Consider the following 26,407-nt stretch of genomic DNA (forward strand, 5'->3'; position numbering starts at 1 on the left):
AGAATAAAGCATAGCCATTATTTCTGACAAACTACATTTTTCCCTTCTGTTACTGTCTATTGAGTTTTAACCTCTGAAAGGCAAAATGTCTCATGATAGTTAAATGCAGGGCTTCTAAAATGTGAACATTTAAGATCCAAATGTTACCCTGTCATCTTGAACAAACTACCAAAGCTGCCTGTTCCCTGTGTATTCTCATAGGTAAAGCTGAACTATTAATAGCATCTGGGAGTGTTAGTCTTTCTTGCCTTTTCCATTGGCTCCGTTCCTCAGCTCTCAGTTTTTGCCTCCATAGCTGAAACCAATAATATCACTCAAGAAAATCCTTTATCTTTCCAGTGGAAGGCTGGCTTCTGAAGTCTGTACGGAATCTAAAGGATGAGTTTGCATTTTAATTTTATGTGATTTTATGTTTGAGTATTGTATTTATGTGGTTTGTCCCTCCTCTCCTTTATGTACCTGCTCCCATGTTTCCTCCTCTCCTCAAATTCACGGACTCATATTGCTTAATTATTATTGTTATATATAATATGCATATAAATGTATAAATACAACTTACTTTAGTGCTGCTTGTATGTACATGGGTGTAGGGCTGATCATTTGGCATTGTACATCCTATCAGCAGGCCCATCCCTGGGTAAGACTGATTCTACTTCTCTCACCAACCATTAAATTCCACTGGATCTTCCTCAAGAGGCATGGCTTGTGTGATTTTCCCCATCTGCACTGACATGCCAACTTGTGTTATCTTTTCACATCTTGTTTAGACAAGCATAGTGTTGAGATTCTGTGGATGCAGCCTCCGTCCGTGTTGTACTTCGAAGACACCATGTTGTAGAAGATAACTGGTCTTCTGATTTTATACTCTTTTCAACCCCTCTTCTGTGTTGTTTCTGAGCCATAAATGTAAGGGTTGTGTTGGAGATGTGACAGTTGGGATTGGGCACCCTGAAGTCAGCTGTTCTTTGCATTTTGACCAGTTGTGGATTTCTGTAATGTTCTCTGTCTGAGAGGAAAAAAACTTCTTTGTGGGTATAAAGATAAATATTTAGAATGAAATTAGAAATTAAACTGGTTAGGGAAATGATGGTGGTAGGTTCTTTAGAGTCCATGGCCTCATCAGACATGGAGAGTGATGTAGAGTCATACCAGACATGAACCTTCTTGTTCTTATCCCTCCACACCCCTTCTCCCTCTGTAGTATCGCCTTGCATCACCCTCCCCATTTTCCCCATTTTTCCTTTCTGATCCCTTCTCTAGAGTTCCTTCTCCCACACTGTGTGGTATTTTGTACTTTCCTGTTATCTTCAGTTACTCCAGGTTATATACTCACAACTAAAGTTTCAGAGATAGGATCTACAAATAAGAAAACATGGGTCTGAGTTGCCTTATGCTGTACAATATTTTCTAGTTCCATCCATTTACCTGAAAATTTCATGATTTCATTTTTTATGGCTGAATAGTATCCTATTTTATATATATGCCACATTTTCATTATCTATTCATCATGTGAAAGATGTTCAGTTTGTTTCCATTTCCTGTGTACTATGAACATAGTGGTAGTGAGCATGGCTAAGCCAGTGTCTGTGGGATAGAATGTCAAGACCTTTGGAAGGTCTATTTTTAGCTTTATGATAATTCATTGCACTGATTTCCATATTAGCTGCACTGTTTGCAGTCTCACCTCAACAGTGAACGAGGGTTCCCTTTCTCCCACATTCTGGCCAGCATTTGTTGTCAATGATTTTCTCAATGTTAGTCCTTCTGGATTAGGCCACATTGTGTGTGTGAGCATTTTGCTGTGTTCCTCACAAGATTGGGCATGAATACCTTTTGTTATTCCATTACATCCTTAATGTCAGGTTCTTGAAACATTCTAAGTTCTTGATAGACTATTGCAAACTTCCATTGCTGCCTCATGGTCCTTTTTAACTATCACATTCTTTGTACTAGAGGTCTTCAAAAGGGTGCTTCTCCATGGCAACCTTCATCCTGCTCTACCTCAACAACTCCTATCAATTCTTTATGTTACAATTCAGAAAGATTTCTTGAGCAGGTGTTTCTGGTGCTATATGACACCCTCACCTATTGTCTGTCACATTGCCCCCAGAGTTTCTCTGTTCCTTTCTTGAACTACAGCACTGATTAATGAGGAAGAGTGTGCATGATTGTCCTAGTCTCTGTCATAGAATCTAGCATATATGCTTAAGGTTAATTACCTATGTTCAAAGAATGACAAATGCTGTCAAAAGAAACAGTTGCAATTGAAATACTCATTTCTTATGTCGCTGATAAGGATTTTTTTTAACCTACTTGATTTCCTTGTGTAAAGAGCAGCACATTTGCAGTTGAAGTTGAACTCTGGCAGTCTTTGCAAAGTTGTTTAAAATTAAAGCCCTCAGCTTCTAGGTCTGATGAATTTCTGTAATTGACCTCTGTTCTCATCTGTAATTTAGTTCTAGTTGTCATTCAATTTAAGTTAAAAAAGGAATGAGGTCTGTCTGGTAAAATAGCCACTGAGTCCTAACTCCTTTTACATAAGTCTTCACTGACACCTCACACTGAGTTGATGCATTTACAATGAGAAAGAAAGAAAGAAAGAAAAAGAAAAAAGAGCTGAAAATATTTGCATATAGGATACATATCTCACATTATGTGGTTAAATGTATAACTAAATCATAGACATAGGAAATCCATAGGATTAATTGTTTTATGAACATGCAATAACTTTTAAAAGTAAGACTTCTATTACCTGAACCCAAAGGTTCACTCCAGAACACCACTTTTTGGAAGAAGCAAATGCATTATGTTGAGGAAGAAACTCATGGAGATACAGGCAGGGATTCTAAGCAAGAAAGTTAGGAGCATTGCAAGAGAATCTACAAGAAACTTTGCATTGCTGAAACATAAAGTTTGGGACAATGGCAAATTACTGAGTAAACCTGCATAACATGGGACAATGATAAACAGTGAGGCAGGGTTATATATTCTGGTCCAAATTCTAAAAGGCTTTATTGATAACTTAGAACGATCTTGTACTTTATCTTTCAGGTGACATGACTAAGAGTCACAGCAAGTTTTAGGCAGGAAGCAGACATTTGCATGTTAGACTCATATTGTAGAAAAATTCTTCTATCATATCGTTACAATATATATTTATATGGCCTAGAACAAAACAAAAGAGAATGATGACTTTAGCATATCAACAAAGAGATGTTGAAGGCCTTATGCACAGGACACTGTCGCGTCCGCCTCGACCAGCAAGGAAGACACAACACCAGGCTCTTCTCCAAGCAGTTTATTCAGGAACCTTGAACAATCTTCTGACCCAGGGGAAAGCCATCTTCTGACTCCGGGGAAATCCAGCCCACGCCCTTTATAGCCACTGGGCAACCAACCCCGTAGTGCCACGTGGACAATGCCGATAGGGTCAGACATACCCAAGCAAGCCAGATTCCATGCCCAAGCCAAATAAGGAGTTGTTTATCCCAGAGAACACCTGCCATCGGGAAGGCGGAAGCTGGACGCCGGCGCCATCTTTGAGGCACGGCTATGCACGGCTCTCTACAGTTCCCCCTTTATTGTTTTAAGCAGCAGGCAAGAGCAGAGGTCTAATCTCTGCCAAAATACAACTTGGACATTGTACTGGTGTTAGTCCAGGTGTCATCCACCCAGAGAGCACTTGACCCGTCCGATACCCTTTTTTGCAGAGGTGTGAATTAGGGTATCAACCCACATGCAATTAGACTTGCTCTTCTTGGGTTTTGCAATACAGCTAGACCCAAGTGCAGTGTACTAGCCTCGCATCCTGCACGATCAAGCTTTTAATGCAGCCAGCCAGGCCTGGGGAGACTGTTCAGCCTCTATGGCTGTAAAGGCTTGGATAATCATGGCTGCATTGCACTGCTGAGAAACCCTTAAATGAACAATGCACCACAGGCACATCAGGGAGACAAGCACCAGTAGGCCTGCCAGGGCACCTAATCCCACCCACTCCTTTAAAAAGGTGATAGAATTTTGCAGCCAAGACATCATTTCTGCAGCAGAGGCCAGGTGCACACGGGTAGAGTTGACCGCAATGATCTCATTGCGCAGGATCTGGGTCAGGTTATCAAACTCCACCGACCAGGTTCCGCTCGTGAGTCGATCCTCAGCTGCTCCCGCTGGCAAGCTTGTCAGAATCAGGACTATCAGGATCAGGCACATCAGCTTCCGGGGTGTCATCACGTCTCTCCGTCTGAGGGGCCTGTCGCACCAATCGTTCAGGTACCCAGATAGGGTCTAGTCGGTCCTGTGGGAAAACACAAACAGAACCTCGTGCCCATGTTAGCACGGGATCGGGGCCATGCCAGCTACCCGTGAGGATATCTTTCCACTTCACTATGCCCTTCACAGGGCTGTGTGGATTATGATGCCTATCTGCTGATGAACTTCCCGAGGCATCCAAATTCAAAAAATTTAAGGTGAATAATGCCAGAGAGAGTCTTTCTCTTGGGGTTCGGTCACGGCCTATTCCCCCTTTTTGTTTTTTAAGAATTTCTTTAAGGGACCGATGCGCACACTCCACAATGCCTTGGCCTTGAGGATTATAAGGGAGACCATGCGTTAACTGCACATCCATGCCCTGACAGAAGGAATTAAATTTCTGTCCTGTGTACGCCGGCCCATTATCAGTCTTTAATTGCTGAGGTTTTCCCCATGCTGCCCAGGCTTCCAGACAGTGGGAAATGACTTTCAATGCTTTCTCCCCAGCCATAGGTGAGGCATGTATAATCCCTGAACAAGTATCCACAGAGACATGCACGTATTTGAGGTGCCCAAAGTCAGGGATATGTAACATCCATTTGCCAAACTTTTAAGGGACATAAACCATGGGGGTTAATTCCCAAACTAGGGGGGTGATGAAAAATAACACATTGAGGACAATCCATGACTACTTGGCACGCATCCGCACGGGAAAGGGAAAATTTAGCCTGCAACATGCATGCATTCACATGGAATTCTTTATGAAAATCAGAGGCTCACTGTATAACTGAAGCCATAAACATCCACACTTGTTGGGTACACTGATCTACTATGTCATTGCCTTTAGCTAAAGGACCAGGCAATCTTGTATGAGCACGTATGTGCTGAACGAAGAATGGATGTTTATGTAGCCAAATCAAATTTTGTAATTGCTGAAATAAGGAGCTCACAGAACTAGAGGGTTTAATCAGTCCTGCACATTCAAGATATTTCAAAGCATTAACAACATAGCAGGAATCTGATATCAAATTAAAAGGAAAAGGGCAAGCTCTAAAAACTTCTAAAACAATTTGCAGCTCCACCTGTTGCGGTGTCCCTGGGGAAAATTGATGTATGACCGGTGTCCCATTATCCACCATATATGCTCCAGCACCAGTTTTAGAACCATCTGTAAAAATAATGCTTGCTCCCACAATGGGTTGAGCGGCAGTCACTTTGGGAAACACCACCGGATGTTCCTTGAAAAAGGTTAACAAGGGATGTTTAGGGAAATGACAGTCAATGGACCCTGAAAATGAACAACGTAATATGGCCCATGCATCTATTGTGGCAGTTAATATTCTAATTTGATTGCTATCATATGGCGTAATGAGTTCTTTGGGTGACACTCCAAAATGTTGCACACATAATAAGATTCCTTGTTGGGCAAGCTCTGCCACAGCAGTGGGATAATGCTGTATAGTTTGTGTAGGCGACAACTTTGGGTGAATCCACAACAGAGGTCCATCTTGCCATAAAATCCCTGTAGGCTGTAAAAGGGTAGGCAATATGCATAAGCTAATCTTGTCTGGACTCTGTACTCTCGTAAGGAATGCCTTTTGTAGTCTATCTTCTACCTTCTGCAATGCATCCCTAGCCTCTTGAGTTAATACTCTTGGTGAATCCAAGGCCGGATCTCCATTTAAGATATCAAAAAGAGGCTTCAAATCATAGTTGGACATATGCAAACTCCCTTGGACCCAATTTATGTCTCCCAATAACTTTTGGAAATCATTAAGAGTACGAAGATGATCCTTCCTCAGCTCTACCTTTTGTGGGACAACCTGATTAAAGGTTATATTAGAGCCTAAATAATGAGCGATCCCATTCTTCTGAACCTTTTCTGGGGCAATGCAAAGACCTTTCTTTCTTAATGCTTCATCCAAGCAGGAATAAGCTTCCTCTAATATTCCTTCATCTTTTGCGGCAAGGATATCATCCATGTAATGGACACATCTTACTATGGGAAAACGCTGCCGCATGGGCGCCTGAGCTGCAGCCACATAGATCTGACACATGGTGGGGCTGTTAGCCATGCCTTGAGGCAAGACCACCCACTCATATCTCTTATCAGGTTCCTCATGATTGATGGAAGGGAGAGTAAAGGCAAATCTGGCACTATCATCTTGAAATAAGGGAATGGAAAAGAAAAAATCCTTTATATCCACAGCAATAATATGCCAGGAGGCTGGCAGAGCTGATAGAAGTGGTAGCCCTCGCTGCACTGGACCCATGACCTGCATCTGATTATTAATAGCCCTAAGGTCATGTAACAATCGCCACTTTCCAGATTTTTTTCTAATGACAAATATAGGTGTATTCCAAGGGGACACAGAGGGTCGTATATGTCCAGCCTCAAGCTGTTCTTTTACTAGCTCTTCTGCTGCTGATAACTTTTCAGAGGAAAGTGGCCACTGAGGTACCCATACCGGGTCCTCTGTTTTCCAGGAAATGGGAATTCCTTCCTCAGTGGCCCCTATGAAAAACCCAATCCCTGCCTAGGTGGTCTACTCTGCACCTGAACTGGATCTTTTCTGCCTTGGAGAAACTTCCCCAAACCAAACCTAGGATGACATCCCATCTTCATCATAATTTCCTGAGACTCCTTAGAATATTCGTTACTCAATTTGAATCCCATAGATTGCATAAGATCCCTTCCCCAAAGGGACACTGGAAGCTCGAGGACATGGGGTTGCATAACACCCGAATGGCCCCCTTCATCCTGCCACTGTAATTGTCCTGCACTAATATCTGGTGAATTGGTATATCCTAGCCCTTGTAGAATTTGAGAGGAGACTTGCACTGAAAACCCACGGGGCCAGTCTTTATGGGCAATGATGCTCCGATCTGCACCAGTGTCCAGGAGTCCCGTTATCTTGGTACCATTAATAGTTAATTGCAAGGTGGGTCTTTGATCTAAATCGTGGGACAGAAAAGTTAAATCTGTCCCCGTGGATCCGGAGCCTTTATTTCCTCTGTTTCGATCAGCGGCTGGATAGGACTCATGTAAACTGGGTAATAAAACTAGTTGTACAATCCTATCACCTGGTGAAATGGCAGTAATTCCTTTTGGAGACTCAACCATAATTTTCACGATCCCAGTATAATCAGGATCAATCACTCCTGGGTGTACTTTAAGACCTTTTATGGTGGTGGAGGATCTTCCTATCAATAAACCCACCATGCCCGGCTTCAAAGGGCCTTTAAAATCAGACTCCACTAATTGTACTACCATCTGCGGAGCCAATACGAGTCTGGTGGTGGCTCGGAGGTCCAACCCTGCTGAGCCTGTAGTGGCTCTCTGCGGTTCCTCGGATGACGGAGGGTTGGCCACTGCTCTGGGTTCCCGCCTTGCTCCTGATTCTCCACTGCCCCATATATTTGCGGGCCCTGAGGTCGAGGGCCCCGCTGTCCATTTTTTGAAAGATTGCCCGTTGTTATAGGCTGACCATTTATGTCCTTGACTGACCTACACTCATTCGCCCAATGCTTCCCCTTTTTACACCTAGGACAAAGTCCAGGCTGTGTAGGGCGTTGGCTCCTCCCTATTCCTTGGTTACCTTCTCCTTGAGGGCAGCTACGTTTGAGATGGCCCATTTTTCCACACCAAAAACATGCCCCGGTGTTCCCTCCTTTCTTGTTACTAAGTTGCATAACTGCAGCCGCAAGGCCTGAGTTAGTTAGAGGTCCCCCTAATTCTCTGCACACTTTCATCCATACTTCTAGACCTTTGTTCTTATAAGGGGTGATCACAGCCTTGCATTCTTTGGTACATTGTTCATAAACTAGCTGCTTTATAAGCGGCATCGCAGCATCTGGGTCCCCAAAGATTCTGCCTGCAGCCTCGACCATGCGGGCCACAAAATCTGAAAAAGTTTCCATAGGTCCCTGAAGGATCTTAGTAAGGTTGCCGCTCACTTCCCCTTTATTAGGTAGGGACTTCCATGCCCTTGTTGCTAGTTGATTTATCTGGTCATAAACCTGCTGTGGATATCCATTTTGTTGATTGGCAAATCGGCCTTGTCCCAGCAGCATGTCTACATCCCAAGCTGCTTGACCTCCACCTGCAGCCCTGTTAATCACAGCTTGTTCACTGGCAAATTCTATCAAAAATGCCTTCCAGTCTAAATACTGCCCTGCGCTGAGACATGCTCGAGCAAGATTCATCCAATCAGATGGAGTCATGCAAAATCTGTGCAGAGCCTCCACTTGAGCAACAGTTTATGAGGCTGTGATGCCATAAGTCCGGACAGATTCCACTAGAGACTTGATGACCTTAAAATCCAAAGGTTCATGGTATCTCTGTTGAGTCTGGGCATTGAGAAACACTGGGCAAGCTAGCTTCATTTCAGTTCTAACCTGTCTCCAAACCTCCAGGTTAAAAGAATTCCCCATAGAGACAACTCTAGACATGGAGGCAGATTCCAGATACGGTGGAGGAGCTGAGGGAGCGGCTCCACACTCAGACTCACATCCTTTAATTCTTTCTCTTTCTCCTTTATTTCTACCCCTTTTCTTTCTTATTCTCACGCTCTGCAAGGTTTCACATAATGACTCTACATCATCAAAATCAGGGGAAGAGATAGGGGACTCGGGACGCTCTAGGTCCGAAAGGTCAGGATATAACCTTGTTTTTTCTTCCCCCTTTTTTGTTTTACTTCTGGTAGACACTGCTTTAGCAGACATGGCCTTTTCTGATCTTTCCTCCTGCAACATTTCTAAAGCTGCCTGCCCATTCTCTACTGCATCGCTGCAACACTGGTCTTCAAGACACCCTCTCACTAATTTCCAAATTGGTCTAACCCCATGTTTAAGCATCCCTTGTTCTGCAGCGAAGTCTAGATCACGGCCCAACTTTTCCCAGGAAGCTACCGTGAGGCTTCCGGAAACTGCAAACTAGGGTGCCACGACATCACATTCCTCTAGAAATCTTTCTAAAGTACTCTTCTTAATCTCTAATTTCTTTGAAAGGAGCAGCTCATTAAGAGCCAGAAAAATTGGGTGCGAAGAAGTTGCGCCCATGATACTAGCAGCACTTTTGCCTTTACCTGCTTTCACTTTCTTTAATTTTCCCGTCCGCTTTTGTTGCGGCTCTACTCTTTAATTTTCCCGTCCGCTTTTGTCACGGCTCTATTTAATTTTCCCACTTTTGTCGCAGATCCCCACCTTACCTGGGGACTTACCAGTGCACTGCCCTGACTGCGAAGAGTTCTGAGCCTTAAAGGTTCCCCGTACAGGCCACCATTTGTCACGTCCGCCTCGACCAGCAAGGAAGACACAACACCAGGCTCTTCTCCAAGCAGTTTATTCAGGAACCTTGAACAATCTTCTGACCCCGGGGAAAGCCAGCCCACGCCCTTTATAGCCACTGGGCAACCAACCCCGTAGTGCCACGTGGACAATGCCGATAGGGTCAGACATACGCAAGCAAGCCAGATTCCACGCCCAAGTCAAATAAGGAGTTGTTTATCCCAGAGAACACCTGCCATCAGGAAGGTGGAAAGCTGGATGCCGGCGCCATCTTTGAGGCACGGCCATGCACGGCTCTCTACAGGACACAGATAATACAATAATATAGGCACACCATGTTTTAAAGTGAGTAATGAGTGATTAAATACGAATGCCAGAAAGAGGACAGAAACAGAACTGAGTCCCATGCCTTCAGCATGAGTGACGGGCGGGATAGTGATCAAGGGCTGTCACATGTATCCAGCTGTAAACCATTACAGCAGAAACACAGTTCACTACTATGCCAGGGAGAATGAAAATTTAAAGGGCTAAACAAAGTCATCATGGTAGATTGTCAACTCAGCTCAAAGAATAGAATCTGGTCACCAGAGTCCTATGGTACTTGCTGCCTCATTTGCTGCCCTCAGCTGAGACTATTTTATGTTTTTCCCCCTCTCATCAAGCTTCCCATAGAACTATTTACCTCCACACACATCTGGTAATAATTTCTATATTAGTCAAGATAACAAAACACATGAGACATAATCACAGTCAAATACCTATCTCACTCATTATAAATATTGATTGAGTAGGATGCAGGACCTCACTATTGGGCCTCAGAGAAGCAAAGTCTCAGAAATCTCATAATAAAATGGTCTCTTTTCATCATTGGGGTGGTGGTGGTGGCAGTGGCGGTGGTGGCAGGGGCGGTGGCGGTGCATGCAACAATGGGCAACTGCAAGGATTTTGTGGCCAGACAGTCCTTGTATCAGATGATACTATATGTGAACAAATGTAAAGGGGGAAATTGTGTGTAAAAGAAGACATGAAATAGTTTTAAGAAGATGAATTTTAAAACCATTGCAAGTAGAATCTACTAATATATTTATTTTTTCACAGTTTTATAGATACGAAAACACTTGGATCATGTTCATGTCCCATTATCTTCCCATCTTCTTCCTAGTCTCACTGAACCTGCTCTCCTTCCCAACAGCTACATGTCCTACTTGATTTTTCTTCCTTGGGACACAACTGTGTCAAGGACTGCTTTCATGGCATGGATGAAGGATTGTTTACTTAAGCAAGAGCAACTTATCAGTGGCCACACCCTTAAGGAACATGACTCCATAGAAAGTATAGCGTCTCATAAGGGGTACGGCCTTGTGAGCCCCTCTTTATCAATGGGGGAGTATTGACATGTCCAGTCTTGGACAGGTCTTGGGAAAGTAACCACAAATGTGAGTTTGTGAGTGCAACAGCTATCTCTAGAAGGCAGTGTTTCATCACATTCCTTTTTGTCTTCCGAATCTTACATATCCCTTACCTGATTTTCCATATCCCTTACATGATTAAACATTTTATGTATTACATGTGAAAGACAAATTATACCAAAAACCAATGTACATTTATACCCAAGCAACTTGTTGTAGATTAACAGTATGTAATCGGGCAAGGTATTCTTTTATTGACAGGCTATGTTTTATAGTTACAAAGAAAGGACCAATCACTTTATTGCTTATCTCAAGAGGTAATCTTATAAGAAAACTTAAAAGAATCACAAATCTAAAGTTTTATATATGAAAAAGAATCAGTCAGTTCTACTTTTAAATCTTTAGGGTACATATCCACCTATCAATAGTTGTTGTTGTTGTTTTATATCAGGAGATGGAGGGCAGAAATGGTTATAAGGAATTAGTCATCACGTTTGGTCATCAACCAACCCTAGAAGGGAAAGTATATCAACTAGTAACAGTTGGGCTGCTTTGTTCTTGTTCCCTGACCTTAACGAGTCCCTCATTCAAGTATGTGCCTTTCTAAAACTTTAGATTATCTTCTTGGGTTTATCACCTCAAAGTTATTTTACAAAAACATCTAGTCTAACCTTAAGTTATTTTCAAAGCTTTGTTTCAGCTATGATGCACTCTGAAACCTGTGAACACATCTGCCAACATTAAGATTAGAAGAATTTAAATTAGCTGGGCTACTGGGACTCAATTGTTTTTCTTAATCATTAACCCAAGCCACAGTCTACACAGCTCTTCAGTAGAAACCCATGCATTCTAGCTGTATGACACTTCCTTGTTTATATTTTAATCATCAAAACTCTATTTAAACTCTCATTACTATTACCAATTAGACAGTACGGCTTAGGAAGGAATCATCTTCATAATAGTCCACAGGTAAAAATACCTAGTAGAATGGGATGTTTCCAAGAGATAAACACACTACATTACAGGCAATGGAGATCTCCCCACATCCATTCACACCATGCCAGATACCAGAGAAAGATGGCAGCAGCAAACATAGGAAGGCACAGCAGAAGCAAAAGACATCCCAGGGTCTGTGGTCTCTGGGCCTTGCCTGCCTATCTGAGATTCACCCATCAGGAATTTTCCTCCTGGTGGGCTGGCACCCTGAAGTCCACTGCCATCTGCTGCTCCTCTGGCAGGACGGCCGGCATTTAGTTTTATGTAGAACATCAAAACAATCTAAATTTCTATGACTATATTTGAAAAAGTAACATGGAGAGAGGAAAATTTATTTAGCCATATTTTAACCATACACCAAGTATTGTACTAATTTCAGTGCATTTCAAAGTTAGCAACCCCTTCCCATGCAGTACTTTATTGCAGCAACTCCCCTCCACCCACACTCCAGCACTCTGCCACTCCATTTCCACCTAGTCCCAATGGCTGATTGGTCAAGCATTTGGTGTGCAATGTGTTGTTTTATTTGGAGAATTACAATGTGGTTTACCTTTCTTGTTTCATTTTTTTTTCAAACTTTCAAAGCATAGTACATTTGTCACCTTACTGTTAGAGATTTCAAAAACCTGACGAATGCCTCCCACATGTTTCTTTCTTTTTGTAATGAAAAACACCCTAAAAACTTTACTGTTTAAAAAAGAACACGTAGATGACTAAAAACAGATAGTGGGTCATTATTCTTTAGGATGTCTACACTGCTTGTCTTCAAATTATATTGTATATTTCTTTTTACATAGGGTATAAGAGTCAAGTGATCTTTTGGTTCCAAATTCTGTAGTAGCACCATGCAAGGAAAAACCTAATAAAACTTAGTGAAGTGTTCTCTCATGAGATGACATTGTAGCATGTATTTTATATGTCTCATAGAAATTTTCTAACTTTACATAGCTAAATGTTTATATGATGCTAATGTTATGATGATAAATAAACACTGTTGACATTAAAACTTGGCATCACAGTAAACAAAAGAAATTGCTGGTTTAAATAGCCCCAACACTAAAGAATGTTAAGATACATGGATTTCCAAACTCACAAGTAATAGTATATTGCTGCCCCTGCTGCTTTGGATAATAGTAACAGTGAAATGAATTCAATGTGCCTCATTTAGGCAAGTGTTCTGTCATGGATCAGATCAATGTGCATAATTTTAAGTGTATCTCTCTCTATGTTTTTTTCCTACCAAGAGTATATAATGTTTTCTGCAGATTCTTAAAACATTTAGAATTTACAAACATTTAGAACTTTGTTTTGGACGAACTTTCTTCTTGAGAAGTATGGAGATCTATGGCACAATAAACAGAGCTTTTGTCTTGAAGTGTATTCTAAATATTCATAATTTTTATTTGGAAAATAACCTACCAGAAGTGAAAATATGTTTACTTTAATCAATTAACATGTATTTGTCTTGTCTATGATGTACAAGACTATAGAAGGATGTAAGGGAGAAGGGGGCAGAGGATGGGGATCAGGGAGTAGAGAAATAACAAAAACAAATTTTATGTGAAAACTGCCATAATGAAACCTAATACTTTGGATGATTCTTTTAACAAATGAAAAGTGACAATCCTATGAAGTCTAAACATGTTTAGTTTATAGACATTTGCAGCACTCACTTGTGTATTGTGAGGTTTGCAAATATCCTCAATAAAATACTTGCAAAGAGAGTACAGGAATATGTAAAAGATGATCACCCACAACAATCAGGTTAGCTTTATCCCAGAGATTCAAAGATGGGTCAGCATTCATAATTGATAAATTTAATAAATCATATAAATTTACTTAAGATTAAAATCTTAGAACTCTTTCAATGGAAGCAGACAAAAATCCAAAATTTCTTCTTGATAAAATTTCTAGAGAGACAAGGACTGGAGGGAGGATACTGAAAAATAAAAAAGCTGTATTTGACAAACCCACAGTCAACATCATCCTAAATGGGTAAAAACTCAAAGCAATCACATTAAAATCAAAAGGAGAGAGGGCTGCCCACTGTTCTCACTGCTTTTCAATATAGTGCTTGAAGGCTTGGCTAGAGCAATAGGAAAAGAAAGGGAATCTAAAGGCATACAAATATGGGAAGAAGTGAAATAATCACTATTTGTAGAAGATATGACAGTGTGTGTAAGGAAGCCCGATGATGCCACTAGAAAACTAGACATAATCAACACTTTTAGCAAAGTTGCAGGACACAAAAGTAACTTTTAAAAATCAGTAGTCTTTCTGTATACTGAAGACAGATATGCTGAGAAAGAGATCATAGAAAAACTTCTACTTATAATATTTTAAAAGAATATATCTAGGAATAAACCTGGACAAGGAAGTGAAGACATCTACAATGAAAACGTTGAATATCTGAAGAAACTGAGGAAGAAGACACCAAAAGATGGAACAGCCTCTCATGCTCATAGATTGGTGGAATTAATATTGTGAAAATGACAATTCTACTGTAAACAATGTACAGTTTCAGCGCAATCCTAGTCAAAATCCCCATGATAGTCTTCACAGAAATAGAAAAAGTATTTTATAATTCATATGGAAGCACAGAAGATCCAAGACAGCTAAAGCAAACCTGAATGGACAGAATCATGCTGGAGGGATAGACAGACCAGATTTCAAGCTACATTTCAGAACTGTGGTAACAAAAAAAAAATCCTGATGCAAAATCAGACCTATAGATCAATAAAACAAAATAGAAAACCTACATATGAGTGTAAGTAATTAAATACATCTCATATTTGATAAAGTGTCACAACACATGGTTGAGGGAAGGCAGCGTCTACAACAAATGGTGCCAGGAAAATTGGATGTGCACATGTAGGAGAGTGAAATTAGATTCATATCTATATCTATCATCTTGCACAAAAATAAACTCCAAGTGGGTCTCCATATGAAACACGAAGCTCTGAAACTGGGGAAAGAAAACATCAGCAGTGTTCTACAGGATATAGATTCTAAAAAGAACTCTGACTGGAGCTCCATTTACTCAGGAACTAAGGCCAACAATTGACAAATAAAACTATAATTGTCATAAAACTAAACCGTTTCGGTCCAGCAAAGGAAACAACCAGTTGGATGAAGAGGAAGCACACCGAGTGGGAGAGGATCTTTGCCAGCTCTGCATCTGATGGGGAATTAGTGTCTAGAATATAAAAAGAAAGAAAAGAAAACCAAAACAGAACACCACCAACAAACAGCCAACCAAACACAACCCACAAAGAATCAAGGAAACAAACAACCCATAAAAAAATGTCTCTGTAATGTATCTTGAAATCTGGAATGGCAGTCTTTCCAGGACTGTTCCCTTTCCTTGGGATTGTTTGGGTACCCAGGGCTTTTATGATTCCATGGAGCAGCATGTCTGCCAAAATTTATAAAGTGGAACAGAATACGGAACCCAAACAAGACTTTTGTGTAAAAGAATTCCTGAACAATGGCCATGGGAAATACTTGTCAAAGGAAATGTATGTGCCTTTTTGTTGGGTGTTTACTAAAGTTCACTTGGTTTTATACTCTGAAAACTAGTAATGACTGTATAAGGACCACTTTCAAAAGCCTCCATCCTCAACAGTGTAAAGTGGTGTTGCTGATCACTGAGCTGATCTTAACAACTCAGTACCTTGCAAACGCACAGCTGTTTGTATGAAAAGGAATCTGGAACAGACACCTGGTATAGTTACTGTCTGCAAAACAAACAAGAGCAACAACAGCAGCAAAAACAACAGGGGTGCCAGTCACTGGCCACATTTTCACTCACCAATGACAAGTCATTTGCTATCTATGTAATGAATAGCTAAGATGATAAAATTTATAATATGTGTTTTCTAACAAAAAAAAGAAAGTTAAAATCACCTGGGAATCAGCTGGATATGGTGACACATACTTTTAATTCCAGTGGCAGGGAGACAGAAGCAGGCAGCTATCTCTGAGTTTGAGGCCAGCCTGAGCTAATCTGAAAGACCCTGCCTCAAAAACAAAACAAATCAATGGAAGAGGAAAGAACAATCTTTTTTAAGTTACAAGTGCCAAAAATCAAATTGTAGGCAGAAGTGTTGTGGATATGGCTCTGTATGCTGTGAATATGTTGCTCTGATTGGTTAATAAATAAAGTGCTGATTGGCCGGTAGCCAGGCAGGAAGTATAGGCAGGACAAGTTGAGAAGAGAATTCTGAGAAGAGTCAGGAGTCGCCCATTTGTGTATCCTAGCTCCAAATCCTTATATGTGAGTACATAACCCGAAGTTACCATAGGAGTCAAAAAAGTAGAAAGGGACTATGAGAGAAGGCAAGAATGTGTTTGAGAAAAAGAGATCGATGGTAGGACACAGGTGGTATAAAGGGGGGAAATGGGGTGACTTAACTAAAGAGGGGGAGAGGGTGACACAAAAGGAGAGTGAGGAAGGAGGAAACATTAACAGTAAGGATGTCTGAAAAAGCTATAGGGAAACATTATTTTATAAGCTTGCTTAAAGTACATATTATGTGTGTGTGTGTGTGTGTGTGTGTGTGTGTGTGTGTGTGTGTGTGTGTATTTATGTATTTAGTTATAGTTTTAGTGTCGTTTCACCATACAGAGTGAGAGTCCTTCCCACAGTAGCTATAGATTTTATAACAAGTACTACAGTGCCATGTAAGGGCAACATCCCTTCAAACTGTTGTTCAAGTTGGTCAAAGAGACAACCCCCTCCCCAAACAATATAGGCTATTGCCTTGCTTTTGGCTAATGATCAGAACTTGAAGATCAGACCCTGTTACTGAAGACACCACACGCTTCTGACACAGGACTTGGAGAAGTCAGTCTGGTACGAACTTGGAATCCTCTTTCCTGAGGACTAGCTCTCATTTCCAATACTATGCAAGCTTCCAGGAGAAAAGTAATCCATAGTCCTACCCAGCTGTAAACCTGTGAAACACAACAATGGCCAGCACTGACAAGATATCCCAATGATGCTATAGTGGTACTTATATCTTGAGTGCTACCAATGACTGTCTAATTGGGCTTAAAGCCTGCTCAACAAGAGGGAATTCATTGTTGGCACTGTAAACCTCATCAACTACCCATGGCTGGAGATGTCATAGAACCTAGAATAGAAATGATTACTACTCTTTTCCTAAACAATATTTATAGCTATATTTTCACCACATATCCTTCTATCCATGGATAAATATGGTTTTCATCCTTCATCAAAGAAGCTTCTTTTCTCAGCTGATTGAGGTTACTGCACAGACCCACAGCCAGTCAAAATGTAGAGAGTAAGTGGCTGTGAAGTATCCAGCCCCACTTAGTACATCTTTAACACAACCCATATACCTAAGGCTTAGGTAACATAAAATCAGTGCAAGTAGAAAGACTGGAAAAGCCACAGGACCAGAATTTCTTAGGCAATGTAGCATCTTCTAGACATGACAGTGATGTGGTCCCCATGAAACAAGTCCCCCATAATGACCATACCAGTAGTCTTTCCAATGGAGATGGGGAAATTTCACGATTCCCCAGTACTATATGAAAAGCTATAGTCAATTATTAGCTGCTGAGAGAGGAAAATTAGTTTTTCCAGGGACAAGCACCCTGATAGTCTTCCAATTCCAAGTGGTCAGCCCTAAACCCATGTATGTGTGTGCAGCACTAAATGTACTCACTATGTTACACAGTCACATGTGTGATATATACATATGCATAACTAATATTCATATAAGAAGGAATCATGAATCTGAGAGGCAGTGGTGTGGGAAGGGAAATGTGAGAGGCAGAGAAAGTAGGGTGGAAATCATGTAAATATAGTAAATTAATTTCCGATATTCTCAAAAAAACTCCACAATTTGTTACAAAAAAATCAAACAACCTAAAATCTAAAACATATTGTATTTAAAAAATAAATGTAAATATGACCCTGTTTGTCATTGTCTTCCTGTGAGTTTGGACTCCCCCGTTAGTTCCCTGGTAAGTGTGTCTTACTTATTCAGAACAGTGTGACCTATCAAAGGGAAAAATCTTTTGTGGTGTGAAAGAAAGCATGATTAACAATGATATTGACTATTTTTACTCTTATTGATGAAACACCTGTGAGCTGGAGCCTCAAGCTGATGCACAAATGATACTAACTTGATTAATAAATGTTTTTTTTCCCCATGAGTTCAGCTCTGTCGTGTGTCTGAGTTATAATTGCTGACCACCCCCATTCCAGGCACAATTGTTTTCTTATTACACTCTAAGCATGCCAGACATTTCCTCTCTGAAATGCTTGTTCTGACTTTGCTCATTTTACTAGTGACACTATTATTTCCAATCAGTTAGCAGTTCGCCTTTCTGTTTTATCCAGAGATCAGCTCAAATACTTCTTCAGCTCAAAAGTAACCCTTGACAGATTCTGCACTAGCAGCTCATCTTTGTCAAATGGTTTCCAGGATCATTTTATCACCTTGTTACTTAGCTCTTGTGTCATTTTATGTCAACTTGACACAAACTTAAATATAGCTGGGAAGAGGGACACTTAACTGAGAAAATGCCTCCATAAGACTGGCCTGTAGGCAAGCCTTTGTGGCATTTTTTTTTTTTTTATTAATCCTTGATGTGGAAGGGCTAAGCCCACTGTAGGCAGGTCCTGGATGATATATGAAAGCAGGCTGAGGAAGCCATGAGGAGCATGCCAGTAAGCAGCATTCCTTCATGGATTCTGTTTCAGTTTCTGCCTCTATTACCTGCCTTGACTTTCCTCAGTGATGGAGTGTGACCTCTGAGAATTGTAAGAAATAAACAATTTCCTCCCTGAGGTACTTTTGGTTGTACTATATTATGACAGCAATAGAAACTCTAAGTCATCTGTTTGAAGCATTTTCTCCTTCACTATAATATTAGTCATATTGACAGAACATATTGTGTGTTCTATGTTTGCTACCACTGCACATGAGGTAGGAACTCAAAATGTCTATTTAGTGGTAGAATCAACATTCACCATTATCAATTATTAAGTACTGTCTTAATCTTAAAAAGCAAGAGTCACTGAGATACCTGAGACATTAATTTGTTTCTTGTGATGAACTTTATATTGAATATATTGAGATAAAAATGCATATAGCAAATATTTATTGCTCAGAATAGTCTCTCTTATAGAAAGATCTTCCTTCACGACCTTTTAACCATGTGCCTGTGTGAGACTCTACATACGGCACTCTCTTCCTCCATTCCTCTGTCATTCCTAGCTAAAAAGGCAGACGTGGTTCAGCACACTTAGGCCTTCTACATTAGTGCATTGCCTTCAGTAACTGGCACGCGGGGTTCAAGATGGGTCCACAAAAGAGTACTTTGCCGGGAGTTTTCTCTCTAGAGCATAAAAGATAGGACACTTTTGTTATATAAAACTCTGTGACTTCTGTGTGGGAAATGTAGAAGAAGTCATCAGACATGGAGAAAAAGAGATGACTAGAGGAATAACAGAAACCAGGAAAAGGAGATAAGAGAGAAGGAGGTTCTGTTCCCCCGCCCCACAAGGACAGGGCCTCTAAAGTTTGTGGTTTTCTTTTGCCTGGTTTGCCTTGTCCAGTCTTGATAATGAGGGCTTTTGCCTTGTCTTATTGTATCTTGTTTTGTCCTGTTTGATTTGGTTGCTGTCTCTTGGAGACCTGTTCTTTCATGACGGGAAATGGAGTGAGGGTGAGGGTGGACCTGGGGGAGAGGGCATGTGGAGAAGAGCTGGAAGGAGTTGAGGGAGGGGAAACTATGGTCTGGATGTATTGCATGAAAAAGAATATATTTTCTTTCCTTTTTTTAGTTAAAAGGAGGTTTATTTTGGGATAACTTATAGCCAGTAAAGGTTACAGGGTCCAGGAGAAGTTAGGTGCAGTCCAGCGGGGTTCTCTGGAGACTCTGACTCGGTCTGCCATCCAGCATGAAGAATCTATTTTCAGTTAAAAAAAAAAGAAAAAGAAAAAAATCAATGAAATTTTATCTCATTATACCCAGGCAAATACAGGATATACTGTTGTTTCAAGAAAGGAATTGGAATCATGCTCAGCCAGTTCAAAATCCACATCAGGTATTTTAAATCTTAGAGCTTTACAGAAGCCGCCACCCATAGTACTGATGGAGACAATACTCAGGCTTCTTCATTCTATAAAAGCCTTCTTTTGACTAATTTCAGAAGGACCCACGCTGACCTGAGAACCTGTGGAATACAGCTTGCTGAGGTCAGTCAGTTCTCCTGAAATGGAGAAAAGAATAAACAAGGAAGAACTCTTGGGGCGAATTGGGCCTGTTCTTTGGGAGTTTGAAGTACAGAAAGCATTGTTCCTGTTCATCTATAATACTGAGACACTTAGCTTGTATTCTTGCCCAGATAAACATCAGCCTGGTTTTGTCCATATGTGATATTTAGGGTATTTTTCTGTATACTCCAGATGTGATTTTTCTTTTTGTGAAACTTATCAAGCCAATATGGCAGATATAAAGGGGTAGCTATATGTTACTGAGACCTAAAGGTTTGTGTCTGCTTATGTTTTCATTATTAACTAAAGGAATCTTGGATTTTAATTCTTTAAGGGGATTAAAGTTACATAATTTTTAAAAAAAATGTTGAACATTGCCTTGAAGTTTTTTAAATGTAGAGGTATTTGGTATCCTTGACAAAAAATCACATGGACTTTACTGTCTCAAGTCACAATCTTCAGCAAGGGTTTTTTTTAAGTATGGTTTTAATAACTTTATTCTTTATTATTATTATTTCTTTAACTTTTTTGAGATTATAATGTAATTACATCATTTCCTCCCTTCAAACCCTCCTGTGTATGTCTTCCCACTCTCCTTCAGATTCATGTCTTTTGTCATTAATTGCTGTTATATACATATATGTATATGCATGTATATTTCTAAATACATATAAGAATGATCTGCTCAGTTGTCTAATGTTACTTGTATGCAGATAACTTAATTTTGTCTTTCAGCATTGGATATTGTGGTTGTATGCTATCTAGAGTTTTATATACGTGGAGCCTTTGCCTGAAGCCACTACATCTTTGTTTAGTATTGGTCCACTGTATTTTCAGTTGTTGAGGAAGAGAAATACCAGAGTAATTCCATTGTCCCAAGTTTTAACAGCAGAAGCTTTTAATGTTTGAATTTTATTTGACATCGTATTTTGTGACTTAATTACTAAATTAGGTGTTCCTGGGTGTGCCAGTTGGTTTTGTCAACTTGATAAATTCAAGAGTTGTCTGGGAAGAAGATCTCCCATTGAGAAAATGCCTCCATCAAATTGCCTGTGGGTATTTTTGATTAATGATTGATGTGGGAGAGCTCAGCTCATTGTGGGAAGTGCCACCCCCAGGCAAGTATCCTGTGTTGTATGATAAATCAGGCTGAGCACGACATGAGGAACAAGCAAGCCACATTCCTCTTTGACTCTGCTTCAGTTCCTTCCCGCAGGTTCCTGCCTTGAGTTCATGCCTCAGCTTCCCTCAGTGGACTGTGAGAGGGGATATGTCAGTCAAACAAATCATTTCCTCCCAAGTTGGTCATGGTATTTATCACAGCAATAGAGAAGTAACTAACTGAGCAAACTAAGGTCAGTATTTGTAGAAAGTCTGCTTTCAAAGTTGATGACCTCATTCATGATGGAAGTAATTCTTTCTATAAGGTTTAGATTGTCTTGGTATTTCAGCAATGGAGAGGTCAGTATTTCAGTACTAACATCTGAGAAGAATTAGGTGGCCAGAGTGATACTTCACAATCAACCAAAATTTGCATTTTCCTCTGTATTCTTATTATACAGAATATTTTCTTGACTGCATAAGCATCTTAAATTATGTGGCTAAAAGTCTTCATCTATATCTCAGTCTTTTCTGAGAAAATATGCAGAATTGTCTCACACATTGATAACATCATGTTTTCTGCATATGCTGTTTTGTTCACAACCCACTTTATTTCCTGTATAATTAACTGTAGTTTGTATCTACTTTTATTTTCTAAGGATTGAAGTTCTGAGGTTGCTAGTGTTCTCAGAAACAGTGCTTGCCTGTAGTTCTTACATGAGAGATCTCAAAAATGGATTATTTCTTTGCCTCTGTTCCAGATCTGAGGTGGAACATATGACAGCTCCAACTGAAGATGATCAACTTCAGTCCACATCTCTCTCTCTCTCTCTCTCTCTCTCTCTCTCTCTCTCTCTCTCTCTCTCTCTCTCTCTCTCTCTCACACACACACACACACACACACACACACACACACACACACAGAGCGAGAGAGCAGTGTCTAAGAAAATATGGTTCATGAGGAAAAAGACAGGTGATGAATAAATAAAATAAAAATATAATTTTTTTTCTATCCTCAACTATGTGATGCTGTCTGGCGAATTGGATCAGCCCCAGTTGCTCCATGTGCAGACACACTTGCCCTTGGGAGTGTGTATATATTGTATTTCTGTAATTACTTCATCAGTTATACTTTAAATACTTTTCAAGATAACTCATTCTAGTCTAGGTATCGTGGCATTTAGCGAGGCGCCGAAGAGTGACGTTCAAGCTGATGTATTGCTTGCCGCTTTGACTGACTTCTTCCGGGCAGCTGCCCTGCATAACCTCGCCACCCTCTCGGGTTTGTCAATACGGGTAGCACTGTTTACCCTCCATCCCAAACCCTGCATTTCCAGTTCTTTCCTCCTTTAATCAATTCCTGTCTTTGTTGCTCCGTCCTTTGCTTATGTTTGTTGGCATCGGCTTTAACGTCAGTGTTAGGGGTCCCACTTCAGCATCTGCTTCAGAACTGGGAGTTATTTACCTCTTACCAGAAACAGTCCAGAAAGAAGGCCTGTTCTGAATCAGCTCGTAGATGAAATCCGTGTGAACCCTGTGACTTCCTAGAGGAGCTCAACTCACTTGACATCAGTTAATCAGCCAATCAGTTGCACAGGGGTGGGGGTGGGGGTGGGGGGGTGGAGTTTGGCTATTACTTGATTGTAAAACCCTGTGATTTTTTTTTTTTAAGATTATTATAAAAGCATGCAGCGGTCTCCGCCACTGTGGGAGCTATGTACAGTTACGCAGATCTGTCCTCTTTCCTCGCACTTCATTATGCCACTCACGCCACCCCCAGCTTTGTACAAACTTAACTGAGTATTGTGAGAGTTAAGCTAGGCTGAGAGCTGGTGTCGGAGAGCCAGAACGCGACGATCAAACCTTTTCTGTGCTTTGAGTGTGTAAACTCAAGTGTTATGTTTTGGACAAGGTGGGTCACTTATTTTTCTCAAAAGATCCAGCACCTCGTTCCTTTACCATAGCTCTGAAATTCTACCTGTCTGCCCCACAGTACCTCAAAGAATAGTTTCTCTATTAATTTACCTCCTCATCTTCCTGTTCACCATAAGAACTCTGACCCCCAGGCAACTTTATTTATTAACATACAATTAAAATCACATTTCAGTACAAGTAAAATACCACCACAATTTTTTTTCTATGTATAGCACCATTCTTTGCTTTTAACTAGATCTGCCCTATGGCTTCTATCTTAAATGCTGTCTATATTCTTTCTTCCTTCCATTCAGAGATGGCAGCTGCTTCTATGACTCTTGTGCATAACATGTGCTCTACTGGTAGCCACATCATATAGATTTTTATTTAATTTTCAAATGCTTTTATTCATTCTATGAGAATTTCATACGGTTTATTTCTTTTTTTTTTTTATCATATTCTCTCTCAACCCCTAAACCATCCCCCGTGTCTAGTCCCTGGCCAACCAACTTGAGGCTCATCTAAGCCTCGAGCCTGCTTTCGATAAACCCAGCATCACTATTGAAGAAAACTGACTTTCCCTCTTCTGGCAGCTATCAATCGCGGACAGCCTCTAGACTCAGGGTGGGATTTCCTCCCAGCCTGGCCTTCCCCTCCTTGCTGGCACCTTGCCTGTCTTGTGCCTGCAGCCACTGTCTCTTTGTGTTCCTATGTGCGCCTGCCCTGTCGTGTCTGTCCCTTAAAGTGCTACACCACGTCTGGATCTTCGGATCCTTCTGACTCCTCTTCCACAGAGCTGAGAGCTAGATGCTGGGCTGTGTGATCAACACATTCCTCAACACAGTCTCCCTCATTTTACAGTTAGGGGAACAGGGAGGAGAGGTAGCCGTACAAGACGTCCACACGTGACAGAGGTTACCAAAGAGAAGTTTGACTTCTTTCTATTTTATTATTTATTTATTTATCCTTTTAATTTTGGACAATTTCACACATGTGCGCCAGGCACTGTGGGTATATTCATCCCGCCCCCCTCTCTCACCTCTCCTACTCCTATGATCTCCTTGGGGGAGGAGTAGTCGGGAAGAAGGAGATCATAGGAGTAGGAGAGGTGAGAGAGGGGGGCGAGATGAACTTGCACCTTCCTGCATGTTCACCCACCTTCTTTTCTGTGATGTTTCCTGGCCTTGAAGAGGGTGATTTTTATAGTAGGTGTTATTTTCAGAGCTGAGCACTCCATAGTTGTGTTTCTCAGCATCTTGACTAGTTATGAGTCTCTGTGTTAACTGTTACTCACTGTAAAGTTTTGGTCTTCTTAAACTAATTGATAAAACACTAGGCTGTGTGTTTTTCATCTGCCGACAGCTGTGCCCTCTTCTGCCATCATGATGGCATTCTTTGTTTCAGAGCTTGTCAATGGTGGAAAGCAGTGGATGCCACTGTCACCTTTCTTGATTGTCTGTAGTATTTCTCATTGGATTGTAAATGTTTAGGGAATGTTTTCCTATTCTGGGTTGTAATGTTCGCTTCCCCTAACTCATCGTTCTTTTTCGTCTGCCACTCCCAACCCCACAAATGAGTTTTCACCAAGACAAAGACTCAAATCTCTGCCCTTCTTATCCTATACAAATTCTTTAGAGAGCTCCGAAATGGAATGGTAAAATAAATTCAGAGTTTTAATTGATCTAACAGTGGCCTGAGAGATTGCTCAGTAGTTAAGAGCATTAACTCAGAATTTGGTTCCCAGCGCTCACACGGCATCCCACAGTCACCTGTAACTCCAGCTCTAGGGGCCCTGATGCCCTCTTCTAGTATCTGTGGGCAACAGCACTCATATTTACACACACATACATACACACACACACACACTCACACTCACACACAAGTAGAATAAATAGTATGGGATAATCTATGCAGAAGTGAAAAGTGGGGAAATGAAAGTACAAAGAAGAAATTAAAAGCGAACTGTTCTGAGGTCTGTGCATTGTCATAGAGTTATTAGAAGGTAATTATAATTGAAGAAGGGTATTGTTGGTATTATAGGGTATTATTCTTTATTTTTTTATTTATTTAACTTTTAAATTTTGTCAATTTCACACATGTATAGAGTCATCCACAAATAACTTAGAAGTCAAAATATTAAGTCACCATCCTCGACAAAATACAAACATAAAAATAGCCCATTAACAAAAGAGCCGTTATAAAAAAGGAGGAAACAAGGAATGTAGGAAATGGAAAGAAACAAGCCAAAGCAGCAGAGTGCCTGAGCTGGATATTCTTAAATCATACTATAGATCAAAATGAATAATGGTGCGAACAGTGCTCGCTTCTCCTGCTCTCATGTTCCTTGTATGTGGATGCCTGTTCTCACGCTTGCTTCTCCTGCTCTCATGTTCCTTGTGTGTGGATGCCTGTTCTCACACGATCATTTGGGACCCCAGGTGTTTTCTTGCTGGTGGTTCACCATTTCTGAGGGCCTCAATGTCATTTGCATTTGATTATTTGAAAGGAAAAAGATACATAGTTTCTGAAAGAAAAGAAAACTTGTTTGAGAAAGGGCACCTATGGCGTTGCTCACATGCTACCGCTTAAGCACAGTCTCATGCATTTAAGTACAGCAGCAGTTTGCTAATGTGTAGCTGGATCCTGGAAGAAGATGAAACAGTTTAGGTGAAGAGCTACAGTGATCTGTAATTCTTACACAGTCAGGTCAAAAGATTATGGGTATCCAGACTTTTTTATGCGTTAACTTTCATTTTGGGATTTGAAATAATACGTATTTTTAGTGTTTATAAGGGAAAACGATAAATTTTTTTTTGGCATAGAACACAGAAATCCTCAGTTGAACTAGAACCTCGGGCTATTTTTGACACTTAAATGTTCTTATTTCAGGAAATAGTATACAAGTCAGGAAGTAGCATTTGCTAACATCTCAGTGTTGACATGTGAGATTTTTTTATGTCAATTTTGTCTCTTGCTACTGAAGTATGTTCTAGCAACCTGAACGTTAGCCATCATTTAAGAATTAGAGATGTGGAAGCTTAGGTATTGCCTTATATTTATCTATTAACTGAAACCAGTGCTTATTAAATTCCTTTGTGTTTAAGGGACATTGGTATAGATACTTTGTGTTAACTATGTTAGCTAGAAACCACGGCTGGCCGATAAAGAACAAAGAGACAGAACTAACATTCACTCAGG

General features: G+C 40.6%; 1 protein-coding gene across 5 annotated transcripts in view; it reads left to right on the plus strand.

The window, feature by feature from the left end:
- Hmgcll1 (3-hydroxymethyl-3-methylglutaryl-CoA lyase like 1) overlaps positions 1 to 26,407 on the plus strand; it is a 205,687-nt gene that overhangs the window by 93,575 nt on the left and 85,705 nt on the right. Inside the window, exons 8-9 of one of the 5 annotated variants that reach the window (XR_008213279.1) lie at positions 21,147 to 21,549; positions 22,057 to 22,268. The exons of 3 other annotated variants lie outside the window; for them this stretch is intronic. The gene's annotated coding sequence lies outside the window, so the exon portion shown is untranslated. The remainder of the gene's footprint in view (positions 1 to 21,146; positions 21,550 to 22,056; positions 22,269 to 26,407) is intronic. One more of the 5 variants, XR_008213280.1, reaches the window with a different exon arrangement.

The sequence above is a fragment of the Peromyscus californicus genome, unplaced genomic scaffold (genome assembly GCF_007827085.1).
Source record: "Peromyscus californicus insignis strain IS unplaced genomic scaffold, ASM782708v3 Scaffold_11__1_contigs__length_118956290, whole genome shotgun sequence".
NCBI classification, from domain to species: Eukaryota; Metazoa; Chordata; class Mammalia; order Rodentia; family Cricetidae; genus Peromyscus; species Peromyscus californicus.